Source organism: Xenopus laevis, chromosome 2L (assembly GCF_017654675.1).
Source record: "Xenopus laevis strain J_2021 chromosome 2L, Xenopus_laevis_v10.1, whole genome shotgun sequence".
Taxonomy (NCBI): domain Eukaryota; kingdom Metazoa; phylum Chordata; class Amphibia; order Anura; family Pipidae; genus Xenopus; species Xenopus laevis.
The window spans coordinates 36,975,320-36,993,989 of record NC_054373.1 but is presented as its reverse complement, the minus strand read 5'-3'; the positions used below and the strand labels follow the sequence as shown (position 1 = coordinate 36,993,989).

Sequence of the window (18,670 nt, the reverse complement as noted above, 5' to 3'; positions counted from 1 at the left end):
ATGCATGCTGGTCCCTTAAGCTAAACTGGAGTAATATTGGGGGGAAAAAAGTTTCAAGTTTATTTTTCAACTGTAATAAATACGTTAGATATACTTCATCATCATCATTTATTTATATATAGCGCTGTCAAGATACGCAGTGCTTTGAGTACTGTTAGTGAAAATAAATATTAGCAACACAATTGTCAAAATTCACCACTATATTGTGGGGTCTGGCTGCTCATGACCCAGACCTTCAGTTGGAGGAGATGAACAAGTGTTCTCAACTGGCACTAAGATCCCATAAAAATGTATTGTAAAGTACATTTATTCCAAAAGCATTTCCGATACAAAACCTTTTTCATGCTGCAGAGGGCTTAGTCCTAGGTACATACAAATGACTAGGTTCTGTGTAGCAAGAAACACGTAAGGCTTCTTGGATCTGATGTACTTTTGTAATAATTTAACTTTTTCTTTACAGCACCTGTTACATTGGAACTGTGAGTTCTATTTCAAGAAGGTACAAAATATAATGTAGTCCTGCAAACTTTTACTTAGTATGGTTGATTATTATCAGATTTCAGATGGATTATTATTGGACCAAATAAATTATTTCAAAGTTGACAGATTTTTTTGAAGGGGAGGTGTGTGTGTGTGTGTGTGGGGGGGGGTTCTTCAGTTCTCATAGCATGAAGGTTCTCACCCAGCGACCAATATCGTTTGCAGCCTGTAGGATAACAATATTAGGGATGCACCGAATCCAGGATTCAGTTCGGGATTCGGCCAGGATTCGGCCTTTTTCAGCAGGATTTGGTCTGTCCGAATGTGAATCCTAATTTGCATATGCAAATTAGGGGCGGAGAGGGAAATCATTACTTTTTGGTCACAAAACAAGGAAGTAAAAATGTTTTCCCCTTCCTTCTCCTAATTTGCATATGCAAATTAGGGTTCGGATTTGGTTCGGTATTCGGCCGAATCCTTCAAGGGTTCGGCTGAATCCAAAATAGTGGATTTGGTGCATCCCTAAACAATATAAGTGCTTCCATGTATCTGGCAACTTTATATTCAATTAGTACACCATACAGGCATTCTACTATATATTTTAAGAACTGCTTGCACAAGAAGATATTTATTTAAAAGAAGCAGCAGGGCCATCTCTATGCTTATTATTAAATAATGATTTGTTGATGTGGGGGTATTTAATTATGCCTTGAAGTACACCTCTATAGGAAGTGATGCTTATATTGCAAACTTTTGCAAGATGTTTCCCCTATATCTAAAGAGTGCTTAAGATCATTGACAGGATTATATTTTAGGAACAGGAAGGTCATGTGCTTCAAAAGTGAATTCTTCTCTTGGGACAGAGCATGCAATATTTCCTCTTGATGGCAAAGAAACTTTGATAATTATAAGGATAAAAGACTTGGATTCATCACTCCCAGTGTCTTCTAAAAATAAAAGATATCTCCTTTCTTCAGGCTATATAACAGAAGCTCTGTCAATTTTATAGGCCTGTGTTATATAAAATTTATTTGCAGGATTTATTATTATGATTTGAGGATTGTTTCCTGAGTAGATGTAGTGAGCTGTATTTCTTCAGTGATTCATCACTTGAAAAACAACCGAATCATTAGATGAGTATTCATATTCTTCTTTCACAAAAAGAAATGTGTTGTGGCGCAAAAAAGAAAAAGCACGCAGATGCCATGTGAAAATAGGATTATAGATTTTTTTTTAGTCTTAATATTCATTCCCATTCTTCTATTGTATACCAAAAAGAACATCTGGGTATACTGTTTGGCCAAAACAGAAACACTTTTTCTTTAAATGTTAATGTGCCTCAATTAATACCATCTCAGATCTGGTTTTGTAAGAGTCGTCTGCCAATTCCTCTTTCTTACTTGATTGGTTAGTTCAGCAAAACATATGTATGAGAAATTAAACTTTAGGACAATACAGTACCAAAAGATGCACCTATTCTTTAAAATGTTGTTGCTAGTGACTATTCAGTTGTGCCAGCTGATACATAATGTTTAAATATATTATACTGAGGTGAAACATCCAACCACACAAATCCACATCCGTCTCTTCTTCAGTCTTTGTTTGCTAAAATGTATGCCCTGTCACTGATTGAAAAAGTGGAGATTAAGAACATTCAATACTTGTATCAAGAAGGTAACAGGAAGAACAATGTGCTAGAGCGACATCTATAACATCATCTTGAGGGAAACGTTTGCTTAATAAAAATTTACAGTTCAAACATAGTGATTCAAATTCTGAATTAAATACAATAGTGCTCAGTGTTGCTTAGAGAAGTCTACTGGCTAGGTTGCTTGGGAGTATATAAAGCATCCATACTATCTATAGCAGTGATCCCCAACCAGTGGCTCATGAACAACATGTTGCTCTCCAACCCCTTGGATGTTGCTCCCAGTAGCCTCAAACCAGGTGTTTATTTTTGAATTCCAGGCTAGTAGGCAAGTTTTAATTGCATAAAAACTAAGTATAGTGCCAAGCAGAGCTCCCTGTAGGCTGCTAGTCAACATAGGGACTATCAAATAGTCAAACACAGCCCTTATTTGGCACCCCAAGGGACTTTTTCATGCTTCAATTTATAGCGAAGTTAAGCAAAATGTTGTGTGGCAACAGAATAAAGGCTTAATTGCAGTTAATCTGAGTGTGATTCCAAAACTTCACTATAAATTGAATCTATATAGGATGCCATAGGCGGAGCATCCAAGGAACCACCACAGGAATTGATTGAATTTACGCTAATCAGTGTAAAACTCCATTTTGGACTTTTTCATGCTTGTGTTGCTCCCCAACTCTTTTTACATTTGAATGTGGCTCACAGGTAAAAAAAAAAAGGTTGGGGACCCCTGATCTATAGTCATCACACCTGCAGTAATGAGAGAGTGTATATCTTGGGAGAATTCACTGTAAAAGATGTGCCAAGATATCAGGCTATCTGGGTAAGTCCCTAACTGAGTGGTTTTGGAACAGCTTGTCCAGCTCTGGTGTTTTTTGTCTATCTACTGTAAGACACCTCAGGGGGATAATTTAAAGGCAAGCCACAATGTACAGCTTCAGTCTGGGGAATAGACAGAGGAGAGCTCCCTGTGTGAGCACAGTGAGAAACACAACAAGGTTCAACAAGGTTGGGATATTGTTTTCTTTATATTCTCTGTTTTGGAAAGAGGGGATAGGCCTACTCTTGGTTAGTCTGGATAACTGACCTGTGTTGTTAGAAGCCCATTAAGTGGCAACATATTTTGTATTTTTCTTTTTTTGTTAAGAGCCAAATAAAATGCCTAAAAGATATTACATTTGTGATGATGCCCTTGGCTGTTTTCCCTCAGAAAGCTGGTCCCAGCTAACTAACCCCTGAAAAAGTGCTGGTGACCTTGGAGACTTTTCATTTAATCATATAGTTTACTATATTTTCTGCTACTCCTTATAGGGGAAAATGTTCATTTTAAGGATATAGAAAATTCCTTTATCAATAGTTTGAGGCAAATTTATCAAAATGTGAGATTTGAGCACAGCACAGAACAATTCACCAAATATATCAATTCCTACGGGATTTTTATATAATATATGTATATTTTTTAGTGATGGGTGAATAAATTAGACAAGCACAAATTTGCAGCGAATACATTTGGTGAAAATTAGCCTGTGAAAAATCCTCCACAAATTTTTTTTCGCGCATCGGAATCGTTGCACACATAAAAATTTTGCGTGTCAAAGTTCAAGTAGTATGTTTGGTTAATTGCATGTGCACACTTGTGTTTGTAAATGAGCCTACTAGAGAACATGGAAGATTGTTTTAGAAGGTGGTTTTCCATTTCATAATTTTTTCTGGCTAATGATTTTTAAAGCCTCTTATTTAAAGGGACAATGTTTTGTTAATTTTCCATTAAGCAATGTCTATAGATATTGTTACTTATAGCACTGAAAAAAATGAATCCAATTTACATACGTAATGTGTGCTTTACCACTGACTAAGGGGGCATGAGACCCTTGAAACATTTGGTATTTTTGCTTGTAGGTATCTGATTACACCAATGAAGCGGTAATGTGCTTTTTTCCCTTCTTTTTTTCTCCTCGAGGAATCCTTCCTGTCACTTCCTGGTCCCACAGAGAACAGGAGGAGCTGATAAAATAAATTACCTGTCCACTGAGAAGCCCTCTGATAAAGAGCTTCTTAAAGGCTGATTAGAGAAGGGAAGGGTTTGTATGCTGAATGGTAGATAAGGGACTCTGAACAAATTTCCCTTTTTATAAAGAGTGGTAAGTACAGTAAAGAACTTTCGATAAGTGCTTTAGAATTGCAATAAAATAGGAAAATATGGATTTTTTTTAAATTTAAAAGTATAGGCACAATGCATTCTCAACACAAGGTGATTTTAGCCATATACTTTACCGCTAATGTGTTTATATGTTTTTAATATAATCAATAACATATGTACAGTTGAAGATAAATAGCATCAGTGCCGTTAACAGTAATTAGTTTTAATCAGTCTACTGCTGGCTAAACATGAATTTCTAATCACTTCCCATTATAGATAAGAATTACCATGTTAACCCACATTTTGGGCAATAGCTGCTCATTTGTGATGTGATTCCAGAAGTTTTGATTTATCTTAGCAGGACACAGTTCTGAAATTGAGAAATAAAAATGTTTGTAGTGACATTATGTTTGCGCTCTTGCTATTTCTTATTTAAGTGCCATCAAATATAATTTTTTTTGTGGGGGGGGGACTTGGCCTAAATTTAAAAAATTAAACCTTATGTAAGAATTAGTTATGCTGTTATGGACATTAGCAGCCTAGCCACTTTCAAAACAAACTGGGGAGCAATTGTAGCTGAGATAACTGTATTGTTATCAACACTGAGAGACATTCAGACATGAACTATTTGGGAGGATTATTCATCATCATCATCATCATCATCCTTTATTTATATAGCGCTGTCAAGATACGCAGTGCTTTATTCAGAGACTTTTTGAAATCATTATGGAATTATTGTATTGTATTGTATGCAAAACTATTACTTTTAGAAAGGAATATACACTAGTGAAATGTAACTGGTGTCCTTCTGCTCATTTCTTTAAGGGAATACCATCTCCAGGGCATTTGTAGAAATGTTTGATGTGAAAGGATGATGAATTGCAATCGAGATAGAGAAAGAGTTTACTTGTTCTGCCACAGTTCTTTAAATGTTTTATCTTTAGTGTTGGATGGTAGAAATGTGTGGTATCAACCCTTTCATATTTAATGATGAATGGGGCTCCCAGTAGATATAACCCCCAAGATTGTGCATGATGGATTCCAACTCTTAGCGCTCTTGTAATGCACACTGAGCTTGTCAGCAATTTTCTCCATCATATTCTACATCCTTTCAGGCTAGGCTTATAAAGGAGTGGATGCAAGTAACAGTTTATATCATCTAATGTATACGTGATGAATGCTAAAATTATAGAAGTGGCAGCAGCCCTAGATCACTTAAAATGGCACTTCTTCTGTTCATTTGACATAATAAATTAATTGGAATGGAAAAAAAAAACACTTAAAAGCATGCAAATGGGAAGTGCTAATTCTTTAAAGGGATCGTCCACCCAAAAGCACTATACATTTTATTATAAAGATATTTGCAGCTGTAACAGACCTGGAAGAGAACTGAATATTTCTACAATACTTTAAGAGACAGAACTAGAGAACATTCAATTATAAATGCATTTACAAATACCTTAACATCCACTGATAGATTTTAATGAATAATTATTTGAAAGATCCTCTTTAATTCATTCTAAGGATACATATGCTGTTGTTATGAATTATGGTGCTAGGTCCAGGAATATAAGAATGAGTTTTGAAGTCAGCAATAAATGGAATACGTGAACCCTAAAAACCCTTTTTGTATACCCAGTCTTATGTATGGTTAGGTGGGGTAAAGGAAAAAGCTTTATGGGGTTAATTATCAAGTCCTTTTTTTCTGGTTGGACTTTTAAAGAGGAAAACCACTTTTCCACTTCGTATAATTTTTGTTTCCAGGCTTTATTAAACCCAGATGATGTTAAAAGGCAGAATAAAAAAGTACTCCAACTCAGACCTGCTGAGTTCATGTAGAAGTCAATGCCAGATGTCCCAAAGATATCCTGATTTGTGCTGTGGCGTCAAATCCAAAAAAGTCATGGATTCTGATTTTTTTTTTTGTGGCGTCAAATCCAAAAAAGTTGCAGTATTCGGGAGTCAAAGCCAAAAAAGTCACAGATTCAGATTTTTTTACGATCTTATCAAGACTTTTCCCGCACAAGACTTTTCAGGAAAATGTAATGATAAATAGGGGGAAAAGTCAGTGCAGATTTGATGGAAATGACTTTCCAAAAATAGTGAGATGAATCTGGGTTTTGATAAATAATCCCCTTAATTTGTGGTAGGATTTGAACCCTTATTTTTGCATCCAGTGTCGGACTGGCCCAGCAGGAAACTGGGAAATAACCCGGTGGGCCCCGATCCTCGTGGGCCCCCGCCGGGCCAGACCCCCTCTCCCGAAAATTTTGGGGGGGGGAGTTTTCGGCACACGCATGCGCACTGAGCGACGCAGCTCGGGCATGCGCGCTGACCCATTCAGCTCGCACATGCGCGCTGACCGATGCAGCTCGCGCATGTGCATAGCACCGTTCATCACACAGTAATGCCAAGCTTGGCGCATGACAGTAGGGGGCCAGGCGGGCCGGAGGGGGGGCCCTGGACCAGAAGTCCCGGTGGGCTCCGGGCCCCCCAGTCCGACCCTGTTTGCATCTGCCATTTGTGGTAGGATTGCCAAAATAAATTTAGTAGTAAAAATTCTAAATTGCAGGGCTTAATTCTGAGCCCTTTACAATTACAAATATTTTCCAGTGTGGTTGCGGGTATGGATCAAATATGGAACATGGATTCTAAAATCTGCACCAATTAACCTGAGATGGTTGTTTTACCAATGGAGTAAAAGACACCCCACCTCAGACAGATTTTTAGTTTTAGCATGACTTCTCTTCAGTGGCTAATGGACAGTATGCCTGCCTAATAGTTGACAAAATGAAAACAATGGTCTACAGATATGTTAAAATGTTATTTGTATTTATTCCTTTCATGTAGAAAAATGGCATCTTGGACAAAATTGTGAAAAAAGTGATGATTTTTGCCATCACCCTCGTAACCACGGATATGATTATTTCTATGGGATTACAACTACAAACCTCAGGAACTGCATCCCAGATTGTGGATTTGCTGCAGGAGCTGTAAAAAATATCAAATTTCAGATTTAATTGCTGGCATTGTTTATATTTGTTGTAATTCTTTGCTGTGGACTGCTCAACATTCCTTGGAAGCTGATTGTTTGCATTGTTTCCAGTGATCTCTGTTTTGTTTGGTGCAGTGATATTCTTTCTTTGGAATTTCCAGTACTTGAATTGCTTTTTAATAAGACACTATAAGCAACCATTAGTGTTTGATAATTTTACACACAGAATGACCAGAGAAGCTTTACAATGTATTAAATGGTAAATATTTTTGGCCCAAATGCATTTTTCCCTCATTAACCATTTGCCTCTCCTTATTATAAAATAAGGTGGTCATACAAAGAAAAGTAGCATTGGGCAGTCTGTTCTGAAGGAATCAAGGATGTATTGCTTTCTTTGAGGCCAATTATCAGACAATTTCAAAAGATTCTACTGCAAATCATTTCAGATTACAGTCAGTCTGCATCGAAAGAGGATACTGTCTGCCAATGCTTCTCATCAGCACATGGGCACATTTCCATTCTGACAGAGGCTATTTCTCCCTCTTTGTTTTACTATACTGTCCCAATCAGCAAGGACATTTGGTCTTTCTTGTGTCTGTCTGAATCTGACAAAGATCATTCAATGAATATAAGTGGAATTGGAAGTGGTAAAGCACTACTGCAGTCAGTGCTGTATTCATGCGGAAAACAGCAGGATTCTGTGCTCCCAAATGGAGTACAGAGATAAGCAGCAGTTTGTAAAGAGAGTAATGCAGTATTCAAAGTGTAGACTTTTTTTAGCCCTTTGCACAGGGCAAAGGGCAAAATGAAATAGGGTAGAAATGATGTACATTATAGGTGTCATTTATCACCAAAAGTGCAGTGAACAAAGTGCAAGTTTGAGGACAATTTTCATGTTTTTTTTCCCCATAATGTGGTTTTTGCCAGAGTACCAGTGCCATTCTGATCACAGTGGGGCATTGCCCTGACACTATTGCTGGCATTATTTGCTGTACATTGGATGCAATTGCACTTGTCTGGTAGAGTCAATTCTGGTGTTTGGCGCAAAAGTGATGTGTGCATCCAATACTTTAGACACAAGTGTGCTGCACCTATTGCCACAGGTCACTAAAGGAACCATGGAGCTACCAGAGGGGACGGTAGTTCCATTTTTTCTATGTGCCAATAGTTGCAACTGCCCTCAATTTTTAACAACTCAGAGGTGCCTAGATAAATTATACAGAAGTGCAGAGAGTGCATTCTAATGCCAGTAACTTTAATGACTTGGGTTTTACATGCAATTGATTGCAGGCAAATTTGTGGGAATGCAACTGCACTTGTGTTGTAAATGGCTTCTTGTGCTTTGCAGTTCTGTACAAGACCAAGGCCATCACAGCCCTTTAGCAGTAAAGATTTGCTCTACAAAGAATACTGTAACACATGATTTAAGAAACATCCAGCTGCATACCCTTTTTGTACAAATGTTGAATTGTCCAATATCATTAACAATATCACATCATCACAAATATTTTGTACAGATGAACAAAACTATGGATACTGTAAGTCACTGTAGTCCTCACTAAACTCTAACAACTCATATTTTACATCAGGATGTACATTATGATATTCTTATTTGATTGTGGTGAAAACACGTAAGAAAAGCACACCACAAAGACATCAGTCTGTGAAATTACGTTGAAGATTGACACAGTACAATGACCACTGAAATTAAGTGAGCAATTTTCTCTGCTCGTTAATTGTAAATAGATTAGGTGTTTTTTTTTCTTTTTTGCTGTCGCAAGGAAAAGGAGAAATCAATATACTTTTTTTTCCCCCATTGTTCCTTCTCTAAGTAATTCATAGTTTAAAAAAATGAAATCCCCTGCAATGCAGCTGCCTGAAATCTTTTCAGAGCTGAATTTTATGATTGGCAGGATAGTTATTGGTTATACTGCTTGTAATTACTGAAGCATGCTACATCCATTAATTTAGTCACTAGGAGTTTTACAATAATATAAAATGTGAATAGATAGTAATTAATGTACTTTAAATTTTAATACATTTATTACTTGAGCCCTGCTAATAAATGTCCTAAGTCACAGACAATTCAGATTTTATAAAGGTCAGGAAATGCCATACTTAACCTTTAGAATTAACAAAGCATGTATCTTGCACTTTTCTATTTAAAAAGATACTCTTTCAAAGTCAAAGACCTTTATTTGGTTATAAGGAGCTATAAAACCATGGCTTATGGACAGACATGAGTAATTTACTGTTCAATAAACAATTCAAATAGGATGATGACATTTGTACCTAAAACATGACACCAGTTAATAAAAATGCTGCAAGTATCTGTAAATCATTTAAAATGCAATAGTATTACATAGAATAACACAGACCATATACTGTACATGCTTACTTCTGGAATTCCAGAAATTTTAGAAAGTTACATGCAAATGCAGTTCTTTAAAGGAAGGTCTAAAAGAAATAGCCATAAAGTATTACTTACAAATTAATCCTACCTGTTCTGGGCATGTGGTTCTTATACTGGGTAAAGATGACACACAACCTACTGACTATAATCTGCAGGGCAAGAGTAGTAACTGCTATGACCTTAAAAGGAAATGATACCCCTCTTTTTGAGATACCAGATTCCACAGACTCAAAGGAAGCCATGATTCATTATAAGACATAGCCCCCAACCCCTTTACACTCAAAGTATCTTACAACCAGGTGCAGACTGAGATTTAAAATAGACCCTGGCATTTCAAGTACACAAAAGGCCAAAAAGCTCTTCATAGTCCCCACTAATTGTGAAGTCATGGAGTCCCTCTGCTTTCCAGAGAATCTGTACACCACCAACTATGGTAGCAAAGAGCCTATATCAGATTCTATTCCTTGTAACAAGGGGTTGCTTTACAGTTGTTTCCTTTTGCAACAATATCTTGTTATAATCTCCACCTCTAGGGGAAGCATCTACAACCTGTAGTACCATTTGTTTACTGCTATGGCCCTGTGTTTTGAGATGCTTGCTTACAGGTGTAACATACTTAATTTTTTCCAAATCACTGTTTTTTATTGATCTTATGGGGCACATTTACTAAGCTCGAGTGAAGGATTCAAAGTAAAAAAACTTCACATTTTGAATCGTTTTTTTTGGGTACTTCGACCATCGAATAGGCTACTTCGACCTTCGACTGCGACTTTGATTCGAACGATTCAAACTAAAAATCGTTCGACTATTCGACCATTTGATAGTCGAAGTACTGTCTCTTTAAAAAAATTTTCGACTACCTACTTCGGCACTTTAAACCTACCGAGCATCAATGTTAGCCTATAGGGACCTTCCCCATAAGCTTTCTATGCTTTTTTTGATCAAAGGAAAATCCTTTGATCGATGGATTAAAATCCTTTGAATCCTTCGATTCGAAGGATTTAATCATTCGATTGAACGATTTTTCCTTTGATCGTTTTATCGAAGTATTTGCGGTAAACCCTTCGACTTCGATATTCGAAGTCGAAGGATTTTACTTCGATGGACGAATATTGAGGGTTAATTTACCCTCAATATTCGACCCTTAGTAAATGTGCCCCTATGTGTTCACCAATTCTCACTCTGATTTCTCACTTGGTTTTTCCCACGTATGCCTTGCTCCCTTTGTAATACAGTTAGCAAAATCCCTCAGTTTGATGTTAAAACCTTTAGCTAGATGATTAAACTTTTCATGCTGTTACAGCATCCACATGACAGACATGGGAAAGTACCTGTCCTAGGGTTCCCAAAAAACATGGGTTGTTTGCTTTTTTGGTTGCAATAGATCGGTTTTAATCAATATATCACCCACATTCTGGGATCTTTTGTATGAAAGTAATGGTTTATTTTTTAATCAATCTACCAAATTCTCCATCCTTCTGTAAGATCTCCCAATGCTTAAATACAATTGCCCTAATATGATCTGAATTAACATTGTAAGTAGTTACAAATGGAACCCGATCCTCACGTTTACTTTTTGCTGCCTGCCTTGAACACTGCCTGCTTCATGGACTTGCTCTGGTTTGCTTCCTGCCATCCATTCCACCTCACTCTATATCTGCTGTTTTATTCATTACTTGTTTGTCATTAAATCAACTTGCTTCACAATAACCCATGTCTAACTTGGGTTACACAGCACATATGCTCCTGCCTGCCAGACTCATACCTAAGGTATCACCTGCCAATTGTACTATAAGGCCCCCCCGAGCAGACACAATTTTCCCCAATTTTTAGTTTTATCTATGTAATAAATAAATTAATATTTATTTTTGGAAATTTGATAGGGTTTATGCAACTTTTTTTTACATAAGCCAAACTGAATATCACAGAGGGAGGTTATGTTTTAAATGGGTCTCTAGGGTAAAGATTTATATACAAAATGAATCATTTTACAAATGAGTTATTTTAAACAAAATTAACCAAACATATCCAGAATATAGCAATAGCATTTCTCAGAGTCAATTTGAAATATACATTTTTTACTGATTTGTTTTGTTTGTTTTTTAATAATAAGGCATAAATGTATGCTGGTAGCCATATAATTATATCAAAGTTTTTTGATTACTTTAGTAGTCTTTTTTTAAAAATCTCAGGTCCCTGACATTCCAAATACGCAATCCCATATTTAAAGTGGACCTGTCACCCAGACATATAAAGCTGTATAATAAAAGTAATTTTTAAATTAAACATGTATTCCAAATAATTCTTTTTATTAAAGCATTCTCAGCTGTAACTTATATAACAAGAGGATGACCCAAGAAGTTTGACGCAATCTGGAGCACTTGGGTAACGGCCCAGAAACAATAAAATGGTGTCAGTGTATGTATATGAAATGATGTATAATGCAATAGAACCCTCTCCTAAGGGCCCTTGAGACTTTTCTTTATTCTTTCCTACTTTCTTCTTCCTAACCTCACTTGTGTTAAAAATCAAATAAAAGCTTTTTTTTAAAAAAATCTCAGCTGTCAATCAAATGTTGGTTGCCCCTCTTCTATGCCTTAGGCACAGAGGGGGGGACAAGCAATTGCTTTCACATTTCATTACTTTCACTTTCCATTCAGTACTTCCTAGATATCGCTGCTCTCCCCACATTCCCCAGTTCTCTTAACCATTTAATTGTGTAACCAGGGCATGGGGATGGACATCAGGTCCCCCATTCTGGTGCACAAACAAGATTCTGAGATGATGCAAGGCTTGTCTTAATAACAGTGTCCACAAAATGGCTCATGTCTGCTTGCTAAAATTATGAATTCCCAGACTGATGGAAACAATGTTCAAATCATTTATACAGTGTAATTAAAGTTAATTTTGCTTAACTAACATGATAAAATAGGATTTGGAATATATTTTTTTGACGGGTCCCCTTTAAAAAACAAAGTTTCATCATTGCTGCATATGTCTTTGTGTTGTAACTAGTTTTTACCTTTCCAGTCTGCTTAAATGAAATTTTATAAAACATTTCTCAGCTACAGACCTGGTGAAAAACATTATTTTCTATAGAAGAATAAAAAAATTGTTTTTGGCAAAATGAATGAAAAGCAATTTGACATTTACCAACTTGTCAAAAATAAATTGTCTAAAATGGAATAAAGGTGATGGGAATTATATTAACATGTTACTACTCCATTTCACTTTATATATGTTAATAGAACATTTTTCAACACTTTATAAACTGGCAACTCTTTTTCAACAGGGAAATGTAAAAATACATTGAAATAGTTATTTCCATCATTTCTCATTTTTAATTTAGTTTCAACCATTTATGAATAGTTACGGGCGAATTTCACCAGTTTCGCTTCGCCAAAAAATTTGCATCAATTTTGGACGCACATCTGAAAAAGTCACTTGTGTCAATTTTGACACAGACATTAAAGTCAATGGGCGTCTGAATAGTGTTGACGTGCACCGATTTTGAGGCGATCGACTTTTTGGACACAAATCCAAAATTTTTTGACTTCAGCAGTTTTTTTTGCCGGCAAATTTTCACAGGAGTTCCATGAATTTATTTGTCATCGGCGAATTTATTTGCCCAACACTATTTATGAATGGTATTTTTCTATGAATGTTTTTCACTCTTTCTGTGCTAGGCAGCTACTCATCTGGCTCTGTCCATAGTTACAGGACATGACTTCAGTTTTCAGGTCCTTGGCATAGTGTCATTAGAAATCTTTAGTATTTATTTTACATTTTTTAAATAACTGAATTTGAGCATATGTACAGTATTTGCAATCTGGAATAAGATGTACTTTATGTTAAGATAAATATGTAACTTTTAGCATAATTATTTTTCTGACAGCAACAAATATACTCCATTTCTTCTATTTGCGTCCTACGTTCAGGTCCACACATCTCTCTATGCTTCTCAGAATTTCATAGGAAAAAGTAGCCATGGCATATATGGTGATGCAACTGAAGAAGTTGACTGGAGTGTAGGTATGAAACTGTACAAAAAAGATATACAACTTATTCTTAACTTACTGAAGACCAATTTAATACATTTTACCTGAGAAAACCTCATGTACATCTGTGTAGATGAAATACTGTAGGTATTATAGTGAAGTACTTATTTTTGTTGTTGATGGACAAGTGACCACTGATACTTTTTTTGAACTTTTTCATTTCGGTTAATCTTGATCTGTAGATAATAATGTTTCCCCTTCTTTTTTCAATCCTATTCCTCATTTTCTAATTCATCCCCTAACAGCTGATGTATTACAAATATAAAAATATTCATGTAGAAAATGAAAAAAGTTTTTTAAGCTGGGGTTTCCAATTGATTTTTTTTTTTATTATAAATCTTGGTAGGTTTAGGGTGGTGAGATTATTATCTTTTGAAAAATACACAATTGTAAAAATAAATTGATTTTGAATAAAAAACTATAGCTAATAAAATAGAGACCTGATCAAGATTTCTATACGAGTCACTGCAGAATCGCTACTCAAAAATATAATAAATTTGCCTTCTATTATGTTTGCTTGCCAATGAATTGAGGGCTCTTTAGTAAATAAATCATTTCTCTAGTGCTTCAGTGAGGTTGATGTCCTGTAATCTTTTGTGTATTTCTGCATATTGAGTGGGCAAATCTATAGAAATAAATTATTATATACTTTATTTTATATGTTATTTAATGAATTTATTACACCTAAAACAAAAAGGGAAATAAACATTTAAACAGTCCAAATGTTGTTATTAATTCCAAACATAAATTTCAAGAAAGAACTGAAAGTACATGGAAATCTGGGCCAGTTCTCCTTTTTTGAAAAAAACGCACAAGCTTTTACTAAACAAGCCCTACACTTACTTCCAATTCCTGGTGATCCCAAGATACTAGAACTTGAAATAATGCTTTATTGCACAAACCTTCACCAAGAATCCCAGGGAACAGAAGTAAGTTGTTGCTGTGTGTTGTGCTGATGCATTTTTCACTGCACAGAAGGGAAGAACAAAGTGTTTTGGTTCACTGGTAATGATGGGCGAATTTGTGCCGTTTCGCTTCGCCAAAAAATTCGCGAAACGGCGAAAAATTCATGAAATGGCGCAGTTTTTGACGCGAATTTTCACGGGCGTTTTGCGAATTTCGCTGGCGGCGAATCGCGCTTGCCGAATAAATTCGCCCATCACTATTCACTGGGAGAATGCCTAACATTTTTACACCAGCTCAGTAAATTAGTATTTTTTGTCCTTTAGAAGATGGTACTGTGAAAAAGGCACAGGGTAATAGAAAAGGCACAAAAGTATTTGAAATTAAGTCTAAAACAAATTAATTTGAAAACCTAATGGAAGAAGAGAGAATGAAAAAGAAAGAAATCATAGGAGAAAAATTAGGTGAGAAAAATGGACAAAAAAAAGTTAACGTATTGGAGGAATGGAAAAGGAGAGGGGGTCAGCAGGGGACGATCCTGGCCCATTTGCCATTTGTAACCAAGTGTGGGAAACTACCAAGAGACAGAGAAGTTGCAAGTAGTGGTGCTGAGAGCATAAACATTGAATGACTAACATGCTATTGTTATAATCTGATGGCATATTAATGTCAGCTATGGAAACCTAAAGCACATTACATTTTTTAACTCCAGGTTGCAGTATATTATTAAAAAAAACAGTTGAAACATATCACTTCTATGATGTCGTTTTAGTCGCTTTTTAGCATTTGTTATAAAAGGTGCTGTTAAATGCTCAGCTAGTAGAAATTATAGAGTTCTGATTTAAGGAGAAAAATGAAAGCAATCATTTTGATCTTGTCAGAAGCTGAAAGCAGATGACACTGCTGATAATGCAGGGAAATATGAATGAACTAGTAGTGATGAAAGAAAGATAACTAATTTGACTGACATGCCACCAAATTGTATTGCTTAGTGCCGTGCTGATGTGTAGGTAAAAATGCTAGATTGCACATCTATGAATAATTACTCTGCATGGAAGCTTTGCAATTTAGAATCTTTCATGCATAAAAGGGTTAATGACAGGCCTTAGCTGGAGGAGGTATGTTGTGAATATTATCTAATATTTACACTTACACTTTTTGCACAGCAATTGTTAAAATGTTTAACATAATGAAAAATGTACAGAGAATAAACAGATCTTACCTTAAACACTAATGTTAGGTTTTTGTTCTATTATTAAATAGCAAGGGCTTGGAGGAAAATTGCAGAAGTTAGCTTTGCCTTCTTACAGTTGTAGCAATATTGCACTGTATACTGCATCTTATCTGGTACACAAAGCCACACATTTTTCTCAATTGAAATAACAATATAGCAAAGCTTTGCATTTTGGTAATTTAGAGAAAACATAGGAATATGTATCCATTTTGCATTTGTTAGAAAGTATACTTTACAAAATGATGATGTAGATTTTCATTCATCCAGGTCATGGTATATCTAGTATAGGTAAATCTATAAACAACTAGACTTGCTGAGTAATCAATGAAGATGTTCACTACTCATCCGAGCAGCTTCTTCAGTTCAACTGACTGGTGTGGGAAATACTCGGCATATAAACTCTTTCACTAATCCAATCACAATGGCACATTGTAACTCTTCAAAGAGGTGACATCTGAAGAAATTCCCAGAGGTGTTGATTCTGTGTAGTTGATTCTCTTTGAAGAGTTACAATGTTCCATTGTGATTGGATTAGTGGAAGAGTTTGTATGCCTAGAACTTCCCACACCAGTCAGTTGAACTGAAGAAGCTGCTCTAATGAGTAGTGAAACGTCTTCATTGATTACTCAGCAAGTCCAGTTGTTTTTAGATTTACCTATACAGGTATGGGACCTGTTATCCAGAATGCTCGGGACCTGGGGTTTCCGGATAATGGATCTTTCCGTAATTTGGGTCTTCATGCCTTAAGTCTACTAGAAATTAATTTAAACATTAAATAAACCCAATAGGCTGGTTTTGCTTCCAATAAGGTTTAATTATATCTTAGTTGGGATTAAGTACAAGCTACTATTTTATTATTACATAGAAAAAGGAAATCATTTTTAAAAATTTGGATTATTTGGATAAAATGGAGTCTATGGGAGACAGCCATTCCGTAATACAGAGCTTTCTGGATATTGGGTTTCCGGATAAGGGATCTTATACCTGTACTAGATATACTGTACAAAAATGTTTTTTTACATTTTGTGCCTGTTTCTCCAAATAAAATTCAGACAGTTTGTTGATATTTGCAGGAAAATCAACTCAAAAAACACTAAAACACTCTCTACATAGAATTTTCAATGAGTTGAAGTCTAAAATAATGTGAAATGGAAAATTACTCCTCCCATTGATTTGACAGGTTTCAACTGACATTTTTTTAGATTTGTGTTTTTGCACTTAATCTTGAATAGTTGATGTTTCAGAAACTCAAATTCAAAATAGTTTTTACACCTAAAATCCCGAATCACTGTAAAAGCTTGCATTTAAATGTTGATAAATCCACCCCTTATGGTTATTGATAAATACTCACAAAGCACTTTATAACATCAAACCGTAATGATATAAATTGAGTATCTGAAAGATCCTGCTTAATTGATAACCTTCCACATGTAAAACAGGCTATAGAATAGGGAATACTTTTGTACCATGACATTGCATTGAATTTAATACATAAAATAGCATATTTATATGAGGCTTTAAAAGCATTTCTCATAAAATGTTTCTCCAGTTTGGTGTCTTTAGTGTTCATGGCAGACATTGAGTTCAACAGTGTGAACTTCTCCATTCTGCAGTATATGAATTTCTATTATCAAGGCTTGATACTTTAACGGGGGTTAGTGATTACCCACCAGACTCTATTTCCATTGCTGTACTAAATGATTGGAGATTAAAATTTGTAGGCACTTATACAGTACATTAATCAGAAGTATTTTGTAACCAAGTGCTCTGGTCTAATGAGCACAGCATTGATTTGTTTGAATTTGAGAGGAACATTTGGAGAAAGATTTGAAGAAAAGTACACCTTGCACATGGTGGTGGATGTCATTTGCTTTGGGTTTTTGTGACAGCCAGTAGCACCGGAAAAAATTGTGCAGATGGAGGGAGGAAGGAATTCATTCTACTTAGTTTCAATAAATCATAGAAGCTAATGGTCCACAGTTTGATATTCTGGATATTACAGCAAGGCTGTGATCCAAAACATACCACAACATCAATAATGAACCAAATGATTAGGGTTTTATAATGGCCTTTTCTATACCAAGAGTTGAATATGATGTAAAATCTGTGAGGATATTTCAAACATGCAGTATGACCAACACATTCATATTAACTATAAGCAAGGGAAAAAAACAACTCATGCAAGAATAGAAAGCCAGGCTATTAGCAATGTTTGAAAGCTGTGGTTTCTGCCATTGTTCCAAACCAATACATATTTCAAGCATAAGGCAGATGTAGTAGAGTCACTCACCAAAGTAAAGACGTGGCCCAGGTGCTCCAGCCCCAGCGCAGGACAATCTGTGGCAAACTCATGTATCGATCAGACCAGAAGAATAGTAAATTAAAAATGTAAGCTTTATTATATAGTCATCTCTCGCCTGACACGTTTTGTGTCACTAGGACACTTAATAATAGGCTATTGCCATTGTTACCAAGCACTGACTGAAAGGCTCCCAAAGATTTGTGAATGCCACATTGTATTTATTGCTTGTTTATTAGCTTATTATTTTTAAAATAACTAGTAAATTACTCTAGTAATCATTATAGATTTGTTGCCAGTAGAGGTTGCTTAACAAAATCAACAAACGTTATAATTGGCAAAGTATCTGAAAATGACTTTACCTGAATCCCAGGACAGGCCTGTAGGCTTTTAGCAGGGCCAGAACTAGGGTAGACAGAAGAGGCATATGCCTAGGGCACAAAAGTGGAGGGGTGCCAGGCAGGTACCTCTTCTGCTGCTTTCCCCTAGCTCAGACCCTT

The 18,670-nt window shown here is 35.8% G+C and overlaps 1 pseudogene; it reads left to right on the top strand.

The window, feature by feature from the left end:
- Positions 1-2,090: 2,090 nt before the first annotated feature.
- Positions 2,091-13,782, top strand: LOC108707445 (annotated as a pseudogene).
- The last annotated feature ends 4,888 nt before the right edge of the window (positions 13,783-18,670 follow it).